This window comes from Schistocerca nitens, chromosome 2, assembly GCF_023898315.1.
Source record: "Schistocerca nitens isolate TAMUIC-IGC-003100 chromosome 2, iqSchNite1.1, whole genome shotgun sequence".
NCBI lineage: Eukaryota > Metazoa > Arthropoda > Insecta > Orthoptera > Acrididae > Schistocerca > Schistocerca nitens.
Genome location: NC_064615.1, coordinates 714,346,320 through 714,365,807, shown reverse-complemented (window position 1 = coordinate 714,365,807; position 19,488 = coordinate 714,346,320). Strand labels below are relative to the sequence as shown.

The window sequence follows — 19,488 nt, the reverse complement described above, 5'->3', positions numbered from 1 at the left end:
GGAGGCTTCAGACCACACGTCGTCCAGTGCCTTGAATCCCAGTCGCAAAGATGAGGCAACTTTCTGACCACCATACAAGAAGGCTGGCACAAAAGAATAATATTCCTACATAAATCAGTACAGCAGGAAATCACGCATTCTGAGAGCTTTAGTTTTTTGTGTCCCCGAGCTTTGCGACACTGACATGACCGCCGAGGTGCTGTTTTCCATTCCCTATCATCGACAAAAATATCCTTCGGCAGCCAAGCCTGACGCCACTTCACTGATATTTCTGTTCCAACCCTAAATCGCAGTTGCAAAATCTCGCAGATTTCAAGTCAGCTTCATTTAAGTCGTGTGTCCACAAATCTCTTACTCAATCCATAATTTCCGTAATAACTATCTATTTCACTCTACTGAGGTTTATGAAATGAACGATGACTGATAATTTTCAGTGTTGCAATCAAATGTACTAATTTCTGTCAGGCTATTATAGTGTAATGGAGTTACCGAAATATCAGCTCCTGAGATAAAGTATCCAGAATATAATCCTTTTCTTTAGATATAATTGTCCGCAGCTCGTGGTCGTGCGGTAGCGTTCTCGCTTCCCGCGCCCGGGTTCCCGAGTTCGATTCCCGGCGGGGTCAGGGATTTTCTCTGCCTCGTGATGACTGGGTGTTGTGTGATGTCCTTAGGTTAGTTAGGTTTAAGTAGTTCTAAGTTCTAGGGGACTGATGACCATAGATGTTAAGTCCCATAGTGCTCAGAGCCATTTGAACCATTTAGATAATTCTTCAGATGAGATTAACCATACCTTAAATGTTATCTGAACTAGTAATATGACACAATGCTTCCAGAGAGGCCCTCTAGTTTTTCAGCGTGTGTACCTTCGTGGGAGGATCTAATACTGAAAATCACCGTTTTGTTATACTTAAAGTGCGAAGTCTTCCTTCCACCACAATACTTAGCTACCGTAATTGCGCCTTTTGTGTGAGAATTGTACCCGGTCTTACGTAAATTGTACCCCTGTTGTATTTCCGTGGAGAAGAGTAGAATAATATCAGCATTTGCCTAAATAACTAATTTCACTAAAGTGACACTCTCCATTTGCTAAGTGAATTCCGTCAACGTAAAATATTTAGTATCGTGAAACCTACAAAGCAACTCAGATTTTTTTCTGTGTAACTGCTTTTCCCTCATGTAATATATTTTGGAGATAATCTGTTCTCCTTGAGTGTAGCCAAATAGCCTGACTTACATCTACGGTGACACGCAACAGCAAGAAAATACTTGCCTGGATCCCCAGTTACAGAAAAAAAGTAAACTGAAATTTATATTTATTGTCATTGTTAAGTTGTTTCATGTTTTTCAGGTGACGGGGGATTAATGTGGGATCTGCCACTCTTTCACATCTAAGTTTGCTCTTCAGTTTCAAAGTATGACTATCGTTTTATTTTTCGTAGCGTATGTATGTTCCAGAGACTAAATTTACAAAGCAAACGTGAACGGAAATGCCGATGTTGCTCATAGCAGTATGAAATTTCTTGTTGATACAGTTGCACAACATGAGAAAAAGTCGAAATCTTTTTCGTGTTACATATTCTACCTATACGAAGCGGTAGGCATTCGCTTATAAGTAGAAGCCTCGCCTATTTCACGATGGTCTCACTTACCAATTTGATGACGATGGGGAGGCAATCATCGACGGCTTGTGATTTTGTCAGAATTTGATGCTACAATTGGACTCAGAATACTTTATCCAATCGTAACCGTTGTCTTGTTGTCACAAAATCAGTTTCGCTGAACGTTCTTTGTTGCCTATCAGAACGATAAGTCGATGAAATCTTTGTGCGGTAGAAAGCTATACTTTCTTCTTCCGATACTGAGTTACTAATTAACTTCTTCAGTTGATGGCAGCGGTGATTATTTCAGAAGTTATTGTAAAATACTTTACCGTTAGTCAACTATGTTATAACCCTTTTGGGCGCCTCGTTTCCTGTGAAGTGTCACTGACAATCTATAAAACGGCACCATCTACATCGAAACTACCGGTACATAAGGAATTTTCATTTTATATCGATTCTCTCCGTTATAACAGATATTTGTCGCAGTGTTGGGGTGTTCCTCTAAAGTCCTTCACCTTCCCACAAGTTAAAACACGACTTCACATAAATAAATTTAATATCAGGAATTAGGCTTATCGAAACTGTCCTGACGTATCTACAATGCCTGTTAATCCAGTCTGAAGGCTGAAAGGAAAACCATTCTTTCAGTAACGCCTATACAGTGGACATAAACGCCTATACAGTGGACATAGGCTGAGAGTGTTCATTCTCAACACGTGGTTCCTTCTCCAACCACAGCACATATCACTGAGTCATTACCATAACTTCTTTCTAGAACTGGCTCAAATATTACATTCCTACATTACATCTTTAGAACCGTTCTTTCTTCATTTTCCATTATTACAACCTGCTCATCGCAGTTTAGGAGGAGGAACGTGATAAGGAACGAAATTTCATGAGAACTGTAGTTTCTGCGGACGTCAATGTGTCATATGTCAGTCACATAGGTATAACAAATTTTATAACATGAAGCAGAGCACAGAGGTCGCTCTGGCGTGAAGGTAAATATAATTAAAGCAACACCCAATTTTCACACTTCTGAATCAGGTCACACACTTTTTCGATAAGGAGGTAGCACTGAAAGTGATAGACTGCTGCTAACATATACCGCTATGCAAGGTTTTCAAATGGTTCAAATGGCTCTGAGCACTATGGGACTCAACTGCTGAGGTCATTAGTCCCCTAGAACTTAGAACTAGTTAAACCTAACTAACCTAAGGACATCACAAACATCCATGCCCGAGGCAGGATTCGAACCTGCGACCGTAGCGGTCTTGCGGTTCCAGACTGCAGCGCCTTTAACCGCACGGCCACTTCGGCCGGCTGCAAGGTGTTCTAGTATCTAATTTTAGGGTGAAGTCTCACGTAATTGTACGTTCTCAGGAATGAGTTACGAAGTTTAGTACATAAAATTTTCGTATAGTTCCAGTTATGGCAACGGCAGAAAATGTTTAAGCTTGCACGATGTTCCAGACTTATCATCATCGTCCGGAACACTTTATAGGACAGTAGCTTGCTCTCAGCTGAATCAGCAATTTCCTGTTTTCTCTTTGTCATCTGTCTTTCCACCGTCGTCTTCCATCATTTCTCTTGAGGCTACACAAATCTTATCACTTGATCTGCGCAAACATCTTACACGCAGTGTCTCTACTTCCGGCTCCGATGTGAAGAGTGTTGTGTGCTTTACCATATGTCTCATGTAGAAACATCCTCCTTTGTTTCTAGCCACTTGTATCTAACATTTTCTCCTGTATTAATTAATTCAGCTGATTCCACTGAATCCATATATCTAGCTTATGGCCAGTAACATTTATAATACATTCTGCGGCTTGTACGTCTGGAAAGTCCTCCTTTCATTTACCTCAGTTTCATATTCTCCACAACACACACACAAATACGCACACACACACACACACACACACACACACACACACACACAACCACACGCGCGCGCGCGCGCAATATTTCTCTGCGAATTTGTTAGAAGTAAAAACCGTGGTTCCAACGGACATGTAAGCATTTCTCAAAAAATGAAATTGTACTTTGCCCAGATGTGATGTACAAATAAATATTAATTTTGGACAAAATCTTGCAGACCGTGTGGAACAATAGTTTTAATTTTTCACAAATGCAGCTATTCGAAAGACATACACCGATCAGAGATACGAAAAGTGAACGATGAGTAAGGTATGCGTTCTAAAGGAAAGAAGGAGTACTATGGTTTATCGTCCCATCGACGATTACACTCCGATAGAAATCGCTTTGTGATTGACGTTTCGGCGAGTCAAGTGTTAGGGGCCTGCTGCCATCCAGTGGCAGTTTTTTCTAGAGCACCATGTGCTCGCAGCGTTACCTGTTTTGTAGGTACCATGTATGTGCATCGCCTGGCTGCTCGCCTGCAGTACTGCCTCACGCTGCTGCACTCTGTCAACCATAAAGTACTTTTACTCGGAGTATAGGATGTTAGAGACGAAAGACGAGTTCAGAGTGGGGAAGGATGGTGCAGGAAATCAGCCATGTCCTGAAAAAGTAACAACGGAACCATTCTGGCGTTCACCATAAGCGATATTGGGGAAATAACGGGAAACCAATAACGGTATGCCCAAATCCGGAAAATAGGACGGGGATTTGAATGGCTGTCCTCTTTAATGAGAGTCCAGTGGCTTACCACTGTACCGCCTCTCTCGGTATTCGTAACACATCGATTTTAGGCGTCCATAACTCAATCGGTTAAAACAAGACGCTCATTGGATCACTTTGCTGTCCTTTTGTCTGAGTGCACGACTGTTAAAAACCATTTTTCTCAGCGACGAATTGACGATTAAACTGACATGAATCTACTCAAAACATACGGCCATTTATATCACATATTTTGACACTAGCGAACTCGCTCGTCAAAACGTATGGGGCACTTTCCGTTGACCTAGAACCACGAAATTTGGCAAGAAGCTAGGTTTCGCAGTACAACTATAGGAATAAAATCCTAAAATTGTGCTACAACACACGACAATTTTTGTTGTTGTGTTATGACTCTATTTTCTCAGGGACGGCTAAACGTATCAATTTAGCATTTGCGTCGCATACTGAGGTCTTCGATCCTTGGGCGGTGTAAGAAATGTAAGCTTCTAAGTCAATGCAATCAAGAGATACAGTCAGTTTTATCATATATTTTGATACTCGCTATCTCATCAAAATTTGTAGGGTACTTTCCTTTGACCGAGGACCATGCAAACTGGCAAGAAGCAAGGTTCCATAGTACAATTGAAGGAAAATATACGACAGTAGTTAATCTGTGACTGTATTACACAAAAACAATATTTTATGTCCTTCATTTGCTATCTGACTGTCTGTCTGTCCTTCTGTTAAGACCCCTTTTTCTCAGAAATGGACAGACGTATGTCATACCTGCATCAATAGCGATAACAAGCAAAAATCGTCGACAGTCCCGAATCCCAGAATGGACGAACTATCTGTACACATAACGAAGTTTGTACGGAACCCTCAGTTAGCGTTTCCTTCTCTCACATATCCGGATTTTTATTTCTTGCAGGAGACAGACTACTGCATTATTTCTTTACCTTCGAAAGCTATTCCAGTACACATCCCATTCCGTAAGGCAGACCTGTTGTTTTGTGCGAAATTCAGTTGCTGGCTCGATGTCTGAGTGGTAAACTGCCACACTACAAATCAAAAGGCTTTCGGTTCGATCCCCGATCAACTCTAGGAGCAATATCTGTTAGTTATCACGTATGTCACCTTTCGCAACGTTTTTTGACCTAAAAAATGACGAATTAGACCGTGGCTCAGAATACACGTTAAATTTTAGGTCCGCTATAGCTGTCTGCGTAAATCGGTTCAGCGATCGGAGGAGAGCAAAGGCACACCATCTCCAAAAGGACCGTGCCTAGTAAAGCACGATGAATTTCTACTGATGACAGGTTTACTTATTAACATTAGCCAACACGATGTAAGAAGAATTCCACTGACAACGGGTAAAAGTGTTGTTTCTTGATACACAACTGGCTTCGCGGTCGAAAGCTGCATCATCAGGTGCAACCCGCATAGTAAAAAGTAATACACAATGTGTCAACTTTGCGGATTATTAAATGAATAAAGGTAATATCTAAAATATATTCACAGCGTTAAAAGATCATAGGTGTACCCGTCGCATCTAGTCAAGACATAATTCAGTGAATACACTGAAGCGCCAAAGAAAATAGTATAGGCATGACTGTTCAAATACAGAGATATGTAAACAGGCAGAATACGGCGCTGCAGTCGGCAACGCCTGTATAACACAACAAGTGTCTGGCGCAGTTGTTAGATCGGTTACTGCTGCTACAGTGGCAAGTTATCAAGATTTAAGTGAGTTTTAATGTGGTGTTATAGTCGGCGCACGAACGATGGGACACAGCATCTCCGAGGTAGCGATGAAGCGAGGATTTTCCCGTACGAGCATTTCACGAGTGTACCGCGAATATCAATTGTCCGACATCGATGCAGCCGGAAAAAGATCCTTCAAGAACGGGACCAACGACGACTGAAGAGAATCGTTCAACGTGACAGAAGTGCAGTCTTTCCGCAAATTGCTGCAGATTTCAATGCTGGGCCATCAACAAGTGTCAGCGTGCGAACCATTCAACGAAACATCATCGACAAGGGCTTTCAGAACCAAAGGTCCGCTCGTGTACCCTTGTTAACCGCACGACACAAACCTTGACGCCTCGCCTGGGCCGGTCAACACCAAAAATGGACTGTTGATGACTAGGCCGGCCGGAGTGGCCGTTCGGTTCTAGGCGCTACAGTCTGGAGCCGAGCGACCGCTCCGGTCGCAGGTTCGAATCCTGCCTCGGGCATGGATGTGTGTGCTGTCCTTAGGTTAGTTAGGTTTAATTAGTTCTAAGTTCTAGGCGACTGATGACCTCAGAAGTTAAGTCGCATAGTGCTCAGAACCATTTGAACAATTTTTTTTTTATGACTAGAAACATGTTTCGTGGTCGGACGGGTTTCGTTTCAAATTGACGGATGGACGTGTACGGGTATGGATGGAACCTCATGAATCTATGGACCCTGCATGTCAGCAGGGGACTATTCAATCTGATGGAGGCTCTGTAATGGTGTGTGGCGTCTGCAGTTTGAGTGATATGAAACCTCTCATACGTCTAGATACGACTCTGACAGGTGACACGTACGTAAGCATCCTGTGTGATCACCAGCATCCATTCATGTCCATTGTGCATTCCGACAGACATGGGCAATTTCAGCAGGACAATGCGACACTCCACACGTCCAGAACTGCTACACAGTGGCTCCAGAAACACTCTTCTGGGTTTAAACGTTTCCGCTGGCCACCAAACTCCCCAGACATGGACATTATTGATCATATTTGACTGGATTGCAACGTGATTTTCAGAGGAATCTCCACCCTCTAGATTTATAGACAGCCTTGCAGCATTCATGGTGTCAGTTCCCTCCAGCACATTAGTCGAGTCCATGCCACTCCGTGTTGCGGCACTTTTGCGTGCTCGGTGGGCCCTACACGATATTAGGCAGGTGTACAGTTTCTGTGGCTCTTCAGTGTATTATCTACGTTACATTGGCAAACGATGTGTGACAAAAAAAAAAGTGATCTTCTAATTTCGTTAAAGCTGCTGTTGGGTGGATCATGTAGTTATGGATCTTTGGTTTAATATTTGCCTGCATCTAAAATAAGAAAACATATTTTATACCGAGAGGACGCTAAATTTTTTTAAATAATCCTGGTTGCCTATAAGCAGTTAGTTGGGGCATAATGCAAATTTCTGTGCGGAATGATATAAGGTGGCACTTTCTTACCGGTGTGACGATGCGGTAACCCGTTATGGGAAGAGCAGACGCGGCCCACACGTGCGACTAAGATGGAAGAACAGGCTGTGAGAACGGAAACTATCTTGATGACGGTGTGACGTCATGTACTCATGACTAGGAGCGTATGGGTCGCTCTCTTTACAAGCCAGTTCAACAATGAATTTTATTATGTACTAGTATTTATACGTATAAACAACCAAATTAGCGAGATTGCTATAGTGCTTTAATTCTATTATTCAATGTGAACTATGCATTTTATTTTTTACAGGGTGAAACAACACAACTGGTCATAATGACGTCAAATTGCAACGGAATATTATCGGAGAAGGGGTAAAAAGTATGGCAGAAGAAAAAAAATAGTGTGAAAATTGATCAATGTGTCAGAATACGTAAATGAAAACTCCTGTCATGCGCACGACCCACTGAAGTTGGTATAAACACGCCGGGTACACGGCGTTTCCTCCTTTCGCATCTGCAACGTTCGCCATGACTGTATCAACGCAGGATCGCGCTCTGCTCGTAAAGCTGTATTACAAGAATGATGACTGTGCACATGTTGCTCTGCAGAAGTTCCAGACACTGAAGGGTCTGAAAAAAGGCGCTGGTTCGATGACTGCCGTGGGTCTGGAGAAAATGATCTGGAAATTCGAAAAGATGGGTTCTTTTGGTGTGCAACCTGGTAGAGAGGGGAAACGACTTGATTCGACGTCAGTGGAAGCGTTGGCCACAGCAATGCAGGAGGAGACGAGAGTTGGTGTGCAAACGTGTAGTGCTCGGAGAATTGCCTGAACATTCGTCATACCCGTGAACAAGGTGCTTAAAATCCAACGAAAATCCTTCTTTGCTATCCATTCAAAATTACCCATGTTCACGAGTTGCTTCCTGTTGACCTACCAGCGAGAGAGATCTTTGCTCGCGTGAAAGTGGACAATGATTGGCCGTGGAAGATTTTGTGGACTGATGAAGCCCACTTCCATCTGTCAGGATATGTCGAATATGGGCAACGGAAATTCCACACGCAAATCAACCACTACCACTTCAACCTGAAAAGGTCACTGTGTGGTGCGGGTTTATGGCATCATTTATCATAGGGCCATATTTTTTTCGAAGAGACAGGTGCTTCCGGCCCTGTTACCTGTACCGTCAGGGGTGAGCGCTATGAGTGTCTTTTGCGCAAAAAGTCATTGCAGCTCTCCAACAGCGTGAATGTGTGGATGGGATCATTTTCATGCAAGATGGCGCACCTCCGCACATTGCAAATCCAGTTAAGCAGCTGCTGAAGCGCCATTTCAGAAATGCTAAAATTATTAGTCGCCATTTCCCTACAACCTGGTTGTCCCGATCATCTGATCTTAATCTGTGTGACTTCTGGCTGTGGGGCTATCTGAAAGATGTTGTGTTCAGTGTTTCGATTGCAAACTTAGCTGCGTTGAAGGCCTGCATTGCGCAACACATTCTGAACGTGACCCCGGAAACACTTCGATTAGTTGTGGAACATGCTGTTTCTCGAATACAACTTGTTGCAGAAAACGGTGGACAGCTATTGAACATGTTTTGCGCCAGTCACACGGAAATTAATAATCCGATTTAATTTTGATTGATGCTTTTTATGTAGTTCTTGGCCTCAGGACAATTAAAAACCGACGTGATTGATGCTTTTTATGCGGGTTTTCGCCTCAGGACAGTTAAAAATCAATTTTTCCCATCCGATGTGATATGACCTTGCCATGGTGGATGGCCTTACGTAACTACCAGTATCACACCTGTGCACCCAAGCACACTGAGTAGTACAGTGTGTTTAAAGTGAAACGTACACGCTAGGCAGTGCTATATGATTCATTTGTCGACCACTATCAAATTATGATGCTTACAGCGCCATCTATTGCTACATTTCGTAAATATTTATTTTTCTTCTGCCATACGTTTTCCCCCTTCTCTGATAATATTCCGTTGCAATTTGACGTCATTCGGGCTAGTGGTGTTATTTTTACAGTGGTTTGGTTCAAATGGCTCTGAGCACTATGAGACTTAACTGCTGTGATCATCAGTCCCGTAGAACTTAAACTACTTAAACCTAACTAACCTAAGGACATCACACACATCAATGCCCCAGGCAGGATTCGAACCTGCGACCGTAGCGGTCGCGCGGTTCCAGACTGTAGCGCCTAGAACCGCTCGGCCACTCCGGCCGGCACAGCGGTTTGAAAGTTTAACTTTAATTACAATCACCCTATGTGTCTGCTTCCTCCAATATATTCAATACGTAGCTTTTCTTTCTTCTTTTTTTTCTAGTATTTTCAGAGTTTATGAAGGGCTTCTGATGCTGTGTCCCACTTCGCGTAAGTGCGTTGTTAATGCAGATCTGCGGTTAGTTAAGGTGTTCTTGAAATCTGCAAAATGACCTTAGGGCAATCACTGCATGTAATGCAGTGTACACCCGCTTCATTATATTTATTTACCACAGCTTTTTCCTTGTGCCTGAGTTTACTATCTAGATACGATGGAGCAAAATACGCTGGAATGGTGTTAGCTAACATGTTTCCATTCCGTGTGACTTTTCGGGATGACTAACATCAAAGATGAACGAAAGAAACTAGGGCACGTAAGGAATAAATGCAACGTCGTTTGGGGAGTTGACGCTCGTTAAGGTCAGCAAACTGCCGGTGGCACGTCCTGAGTGCAGCCCACGCAATATTCCACCGTCTGGTCTGGTCTGTCCCGTGTTGCGTGCAGTGAGTCACCACTTTAAGCGGGCCTCCACTGTGTGCCGCCTGTGTCTGTGATTGCTCTGCGGCCTCCCATACTGCAGCAGGCTTGCGAGGCTCCTTGTTTTAAAGTGGAATTCCATAATACAATAATACACGTGTAAATTTCTGCAGAAAAAAAGACCGAAACAAAATGTATGAATTGTAATACGTGGCGATGTACAGTTGAGTAGGATAACGGGACTGGGTTGAAGCTTCCACGTGTTTCGATCAGCGCCTCTAAGCGTCGTCGTGTAGAACCAGTGAGAGAAAGAGAGAGAGAGAGAGAGAGAGAGAGAGAGAGAAAGATTCGATACGGTACTGGCGAAACAGTATCCATATAGTTTGACGATAGTTCACAAGGCATTTGTCAGTGGTTGCTGCAAAAGCATTGTGAACTAGTTGCCGACAAATAACATAACCCAGAAATGTTCGACCGGCGGCGTAGCAGATTAACGTGTAGACTGCCGTTCATCACCACACTGACCTGTTGAAATATAGCATGAGGAGTTCGTAACCTGCAGGGCTGAAATGTGGGTGGTTGCACGTACGATGATGATTGCTGTGGCCAGTGGCTGTAATGTCCTCATACCTGATCTACCATGGCACACTCAGCCATGTGGTCCACCAACAGCATGCATTCCTGTAATTGACTCATGTCAAAGGTTCATTCTCATCGACTGTGGTAAAATTGCATGTATTGAGACCAGAGACAACATACGTGAAATCGAGGCTGCACCGTCCAGTCTATAGTCATTTGTTACTTACAATTAGCCATTGATGTTTTCTAATTACAAACTGATCTTCTGCAATCAACTCACCTGATAAATAAAGTTCGCAGTATATATTCAGGATCTGTCAAAGTCTTTGGATCAAGCTTCTTGTGAACAACTTTCATTAGAGACAAAATGATACCTGACAATTTCCAATGACGCTAGTATTCGCCAGCCCTGTGACGATGAGATCTCACCGAACTAGTAGAGTCTACTAGCCAACCCAGTAAATTGATATAACGATTTTTGACAAGAAAATGTAAAGGATACGTAAAGAAATATTTTAGAAGTTAATCAGTAACTTTATTTTTGCTTCACTTACCACCTTTCACAGGGAGCAGATAACTGGACTATAGGCAACACATGATGCATACAGGGTGGTCCATTGATAGTGACCGGGCCAAACATCTCACGAAATAAGCATCAAACGAAAAAACTACAAAGAACGAAACTCGTCTAGCTTGAAGGGGGAAACCAGATGGCGCTGTGTTTGGCCCGCTAGATGGCGCTGCCATAGGTCAAACGGATATCAACTGCGTTTTTTTTTTCAATATGAACCCCCATTTTTTATTACATATTCGTGTAGTACGTAAAGATATATGAATGTTTTTGTTGATCCACTTTTTTCGCTTTGTGATAGATGGCGCTCTAATTGAATGAGATTTTCACTCTACAGCGGAGTGTGCGCTGATATGAAACTTTCTGGCAGATTAAAACTGTGTGCGGCACCGAGACTCGAACTCTGGACCTTTGCCTTTCGCGGGCAAGTTTGGAAGGTAGGAAACGAGGTACTGGCGGACGTAAAGCTGTGAGGACGGGGCGTGAGACGTGCTTGGGTAGCTCAGTTGGTAGAGCAGCAGGCCGCGAAAGGCCAAGGTCCCGAGTTCGAGTCTCGGTCCGGCACACAGTTTTAATCTGCCAGGAAGTTTCATACCGGCGCTGTAATAGTCACAAACGTATAAGTACGTGGTATCACGTAACACTCCGCCAGTGCGGACGGTATTTGCTTCGTCATACATTACCCGTGTTAAAATGGACCGTTCACCAATTGCGGAAAAGGTCGATATCGTGTTGATGTATGGCTATTGTGATCAAAATGCCAACGGGTGTATGCTACGTATGCTGCTTGGTATCCTGGACATCATCCAAGTGTCCGGACCGTTCGCCGGATAGTTACGTTATTTAAGGAAACAGGAAGAGTTCAGCCACACGTGAAACGTCAACCACGACCTGCAACAAATAATGATGCCCAAGTAGGGGGTTTAGCTGCTGTCGTGACTAAACTGCACATCAGTAGCAGACAAATTGCGCGAGAATCGGGAATCTCAAAAGCGTCGGTGTTGAGAATGCTACATCAACATCGATTGCACCCGTACCATGTTTCTATGCACCAGGAATTGCATGGCGACGACTTTGAACGTCGTGTGAGAAATTATGGGACGATGACAGGTTTTTTGTACGCGTTTTACTTAGCGACGAAGCGTCATTCACCAACAGCGGTAACCTAAACCGGTATAATATGCACTATTGTGCAACGGAAAATCCACGATGGCTGCGACCTTGGCGGGTTAATGTATGGTGCGGCACTATGAGAGGAAAGATAATTGGTCCCAATTTTATCGATGGCAATCTAAATGGTGCAATGTATGCTGATTTCCTACGTAATGTTCTATCGATGTTTCTACAAGATGTTTCACTGCATGACAGAATGGCGATGTACTTCCAACATGATGGATGTCCGGCACATAGCTCTCGTGCGGTTGAAGCGGTATTGAATAGCATATTTCATAACAGATGGATTGGTCGTCGAAGCACCATACCATGGCCCGCACGTTCACCGGATCTGAGTCCCCGGATTTCTCTCTATGGGGAAAGTTGAAGGATATTTGCTATCGTGATCCACCGACAACGCCTGACAACATGCGTCAGAGCATCGTCAATGCATGTGCGAACATTACGGAAGGCGAACTACTCGCTGTTGAGACGAATGTCGTTACACGTATTGCCAAATGCATTGAGGTTGACTGACATCATTTTGAGCATTTATTGCATTAATGTGGTATTATAGGTAATCACGCTGTAACGACATGAGTTCTCAGAAATGATACGTTCACAAAGGTACATGTATCACATTGGAACAACCGAAATAAAATGTTCAAACGTACCTACGTTCTGTATTTTAATTTAAAAAACCTACCTGTTACCAACTGTTCGTCTAAAACTGTGAGCCACATGTTTGTGACTATTACAGCGCCATCTATCACAAAGCGAAAAAAGTGGTCCAACTAAAACATTCATATTTCTTTACGTAGTACACGAATATGTAATAAAAAATGGGGGTCCCTATTTTTAAAAAAATCGCAGTTGATATCCCTTTGATCTATGGCAGCGCCATCTAGCGGGCCAACCATAGCGCCATCTGGTTTCCCCCTTCAAGCTAGACAAGTTTCGTACTTTGTAGTTTTTTCGTTTGAAGCTTATTTCGTGAAATATTTGGCCCGATCACGATCAATGGACGACCCTGTATACTGTACATTTATTTTGCGTCCTGATATTCATGGTACATAATAACTGCGTGACATAGAGTTCCTGTTCGTAGGAGTTCCCATAACTGCCTTGAGACAAGTGGATGTAGTCTGCATGTAGTCTGATGATAAGCCATCTATGAAATGTCATTTAATGTATACTTTTCCTTTGACTGACCGTTTTCGCTAAATATAAAGTCCGCAGATTCTCATGTCTCACCAAACCCTCTTCTTTGTGTGATCCTTAGTCTCCTAAAGGCACACATATTGAAAGTCAATAATATTTATATAGTTGGCCATATACATACTTCAGTCGGGTCTCATATACATCTAGTATTTCACTATCAAGCCTATAATTTGACGGTGATCGTTTTCAAGCGATATTATTGTTCATGACACAATAACCGTTAGTACATCCGGTCACCATCAGTACACTCACTGTTTTATAACCATAACTGCTGTCTTCAGCAATTACATTTGTGCCAGCAGATGGAGCACAGCATTGATTCGGGCAGCGATACGACTACTCAAAAGCTGCCATAAGAACCTGCAGTACTTTGGGCTATAAAACCTTCCGAATTTATTATCCATAATTCGAAGCGTCGACATGGTTTCTTTATCCATTATTCCCCAAACCATAAAACTTAATGTTTGTCTGCTGTACCTCTCATCACAAGGACGCTGCCAGACTGCGTTCGTAGCGGTGTGGTTTAACACACAGATGGTGTTCCAAACCTTGAGAATCAAAATCATGCCAACAGTAGAGGGTTCTAAACCGAATACTTTGAGATAAGGAGCTGGTGGTCGGAAATTAATATAAAATTTTGTATTGATATAAAAAAACTTTCACTTGGTGACAGGGTTAATGAAAAATGTAAAAGTGACTTTCAGTTGCAGTAGTATCTAGTTTCGTGGTTTAGATTTACGTCAACGATTGTTGTGGATCCAAAATAACTTGATTCCTTTCTTCCCAATAATATTCAAGATGGATTTTGATAACAACATTTTGAATTCTCTCTTTCATACATGAAATATGCTTTCTTGGAGTTATCTCGACCAACAACTTTAGAAAATTGCAATATTCTTTTATTATTTTCTACATCTTGTACCTAAACTCAAATGCATCGATGGAAGCTGAGAACCTCAATAACAGATTACTTTATCGTGCATCTATGAGTGATTTTATTTGGCTGGAAGCAACCATGAAGTGAAAGTGTTGACAAAAGTGAAAATTTATTACTGAAAACGTACGTATTATTACTACTCAATCCACAATCTCAATCTTTCGTGCTACACTGTCATAATGAAAGACAGTCATCAGTCATTTGTTCAGCTGATTACTTGCTAATTAATTCCGTAATTAACTACGTACTTTTGAAGTGTCTATAATCTATAACTTTATCTCACATTTAACTGTTCCTGATTCACAAATGTCTTCGTCACCGACGAAACTTTTTCAGAGTCTTGCCTTAGTTCCTCCCAGAAAACCTTCGTTTACAATTTAATTTTTGCATTGTATTTTAATTACATTGTTTCTTTCTGCGAACAACCTCTTCGGTTTTTTATGAATATCATCTTGTGTCCCTCTTCACAAGTGGTTTCGGTTCAAACAATGTGTGAAAGAGGGGGCAACGCTATTTTGCTTCACATAATCATTTAACAGTTTAATAATTCAGCATTTCATTTCCATTTTGAGTCATACCATCCTTATCCGCGCACCAATTTAAGAATCCCGTTTATTGATGCTGACTTTCAAATTATGAAAGCAAAAGTGGAGCAACGTAAGCTACATTTACAAACGCAAAACGTTTATGTACTCGCGTGATTGCTCGTGTGGGTCACTCCTTATCCAGCGTCCATTTGACTGAGGAAGCAACGTAACCTTCTCGCCTGCTCAGTCGAGGTTATGCAGCCTGCATAACATTCTGACTGTGTTACCTGTGCATGCTCAGTGAGGCAGTGTTCTAGAAATTCGATATAATATATCTTTCTTCTCTGATCAGTAGCAGTCTGCTTAATATAGCAGTATTTGATAATGTCTTTTTGTTGAGAGAAATTATCAATAATATTTATGTTGTCTATTGTCGTTCAGTTCTATCTTCTACTGAACTATCGTGTCCTTCATTTGATTACCATTATCTTAATAAATCAGGTACTATGGGTGGAACTGGTGAATACAGTAAGAAGGATAATGGGAGAGGGGAGGGGTGCCGAATTGAGTGTGTTGGAATACAGAGTAAGATAACAGGTGGTGGACGTCTGATATAACTTCAGCGTTAGACTGTGACGTGGAAAGTACTTCAAATATCATGAAGTGCACGAGGTGTTCAAGATACGTTGCCTTTATTTAATAATGGCGCTAAAGAAATTAATTACAAGAGACGATTCACAAACAAGACCAGTATGGATACAATAGTTCTTTACCACACAATCAAAAGAGTTTTTATTATTATTGAACTATTTTATTAGGGTACTCACGCCTACAGTGGGCATGCCTACATCAACAGTGAACAAAGTTCTACAGAAGTGACTTCTGTAGATCCCGTGGAAATTGCAACTCGTATACAAATTAGAGTCCAATGACCGCACGAAGAGGCAGACATTCCAAACGATTTTTAAGATTATTGCTAAAAGCATGACAAGGGCTTGGCAGGACGAATTATAGTGAGTCATCAAAGTAACTGAATTCTCATCCGGCAATTAAGAAAATGAAATTAGTGAGTTACGGCATAAGATTTCACTTACTTGGAAAAGTTATTAGTCACAAAGTCTAGATATGAGAAAACGAAACCACACTGTCATTTAACGTTATAGTTCAAAAGCAGAAGTAGTTTATCTGGCTTCATCTTTTTATGTCCAAGAAAACTTTCACCGGCACTGGGAAATTTTGGAGCTTTAGCAAAAGCTATAATTCATAATGGACGGTAGGAATAGGAATTCATTTTACTATAATAGAGATCTCCGCCATAATAGCATACAAATATAGAGAAGTATGTACACGCTCGGAGCGTGATTTTTTCTTATGAGGTGCGATCTCGAATAAGGTTTGCATCTCCCCACTTTCTGCAACGACTGTAGAAATTAAGCGTACTACGACAGTCATCTAACAGATCACACCAATCCAGTATGAGAAGACATGGCAAGAGTACCATTATAGCTAATAGCTAGATCTACATACGCACCCCCTAATGCAGTACGAAGGGTACTTTATCTCAGTTTTGTCCTTAATACTCCTAATTCATGAATTTAGGAAGCAGAGGAAAGATCACTCTATACTTCTGCGTGCGCCATTATTTCTCTCATCTTACTCTAATGACCCCACACGAGACGTGCACTGGATGAAGTAAAATTCTCACGCAGTTTATCTCTAATGGCGATTTTCTATATTGGAGCAGAAGTGTTTCGTGAGAACCACACAGTTTTTATTCGGAAGGTTCCCATTTAAGTTCCTTGTACATCTATGTTACATTTGTACGTCCGGTACACCGATTTGATTTAATTCTAGCTGTACTTATACGAATTACTTCAACGCCCGCTATAGCACTCATTTGGTAGCGACGCCACACAATGGGGCATTAGGTGGCACATATCTCAATTTTTGCTTAAATTACATATGCACGGCATCGTCTCACAATTCTCCCAACGAATCTTCTATTCTTCTCGCACTACAGATTTCACGCTTTAGTTCTATTTCGTATCGCTTTGCAGTTTTAGCATTGGATGTTCGAATTCGGTACCAGGCTTCAGAAGTTCATTACAATCGCACATTGCGGATTCCTTCTCTTCTCTGTGGCCACTGACTTCCTTTGGAAGTATCTTGTATTACAAACGAGACTCACATAGAGTGTATTTAAGTCAAAGTAAAAGTCTAAGATTTACTTACCTTATTTGCATGATCACGAATTTTGGTGATGTTCAATAGGCTTAACGTAAGTATGGGCATGTTATTATTATTATTATTACATTTTATGGCATTCATTGGACCACTCTAGCAAACTTTATACAAAGAATTTTTCTGTTTCCTATCAGGCCAGTACTTCTTCATTCTTTCGGATCTCATCCTTCTTTCTTCATCGGAAATCACCCTTCCTATTGTCAGTTTGTTGATTCACGTTTGCAGTCTGGTTGGTTTGTCTGTGAGTTTCCTGGTTCAAAATGGTTCAAATGGCTCTGAGCACTATGGGACTTAACTGCTGAGGTCATCAGTCCCCTAGAACTTAGAACTACTTTAACCTAACTAACCTAAGGACATCACACACATTCATGCCCGAGGCAGGATTCGAACCTGCGACCGTAGCGGTCGCGCGGTTCCAGCCTGTAGCGCCTAGAAACTCTCGGCCACTAGAGTTTCCTGATTTTATCTGTTTTGTTTCTTAAGTCTTCCAAGGTAATCTGTAGCTCATCCATATCTTCCTTGATTTCTGTACTCCACTTAATGTTGCACTTACTATTCCACAATTTTTCTATTATTCTCCTGACGATCCTGTTATCTGGTGTTCTGATTAGATGTCCGAAAAATGAAATGCGTTTCTTCCTGATTATACTCATTACCGGTTCTATTTTATTGTAGACTGTTTCTTTTGTAGCCACTCTCTAGTGTCTATCTTTCTGGTACGATTTGTTGATGCACATTCTGACGATTCTTCTCTCTATTTTGAGTATTTTGTCTGTTTGTGCAGTGTTAGTCGTTTTGAAGATGGTTTCACTTGCGTATGTTATTTCTGATTGAGTGGCTATTTTGTAGTGTTTTAATTTTGTTGCTAGTGACAGGCTCTTTTTGTTGTAGGCGTTCTTGGTGATATTTTGTGCTGTAGTCAATTTGTTTATTATTTTATGCCATGTTGCCTTTTCATGGAGGTTATGTGTTATGATTTCTCCCAGATATTTAAATGTATCTACAGTTTTGATTTCTTGGATTCCTATGGCAATTTTGTTTATGAGTGGTGGGTCAGTTAACATGATATTCCAAGACCAATTTTCTGTGCTATTTCCTGTAGTGATATAACTTGTTGTTTGGTTTCTTGAATACTGTTGCACAAGAGAGCAAGGTCATCAGCAAATCCCAGACAATTTAAACTTATCTTGTCTTTGGTTCTTCCAATTTGGATGTTCTGAGGTTTAGTATTGTACTTGACGTTAGGTGTTTCTCCCGACACAATCAAACGGAAAAGTCAGTCACATGGTGAAAGCTGCATTGCAATTGTGTATCAGCGTGTGTAAAGCTATACATTATTTGTACATAATTTTGAACTAAGACTCTACTGGATGGAAACTGGAAGTAATTGAAAGTTCATGGGAAAGTATAGTACCTTAACCCACTCGGAAAACATGGTGATTAAAAGCTGATTGTTATTTCGCATAGGACAGCTGCTGCACTTAAAATGCAGTCGACATGCTCGTAATCACAATAAATATGTAGCTGTATTAAGAGAACTGAAGCTAGATGAATGCATGAATCACATCTTGGCGCAAATAATATTAAAAAGTTACCGGTCTGATTGCTTTACTCTTTTAAATAGTTTTTTATTGTTTTACAGGGTGTAATAGGTAAGTGCCAATATTTCAATTGATGACAAAGGACGGTATACTGAAGAACATTTCATCAGTATTTACGCCATTTGCAGACTAATAATCATAGCTTTACAAGTTGTACGTTTGAAGGTTGAATAGTACCTTCAAGTACATGTTGCAGCAGGTGTGGGCGTAGTCTCTACTGACTGGCACAGTCCACTTTGTGGTTCAGTTACGACAGTGCACGAAACATCAGGTAATAAATTATGCGACGTGTTTGTGGGAAGACTGTTCGACCGAGAGAAAAATACAACCATCACACTGATGCATCTTCTTCTTTTCCTTCAGCGTTTGTCCCGAGTGCCTGGGGGGGTCCCAGTTACACCCTGTATATTACAAGCTGAAGTTGTGCGCTGAGCATGGACGTGGACAGATATAATCGCATCTGAGTCTGGCAGGCAGTTTGTATCTACATCTACCTATA

At 41.6% G+C, this 19,488-nt stretch overlaps 1 protein-coding gene across 1 annotated transcript in view; it reads left to right on the top strand.

Moving 5' to 3' along the window:
• LOC126236880 (sodium/potassium-transporting ATPase subunit beta-2-like) overlaps positions 1–19,488 on the top strand; it is a 320,227-nt gene that overhangs the window by 1,067 nt on the left and 299,672 nt on the right. The window lies entirely within an intron of this gene.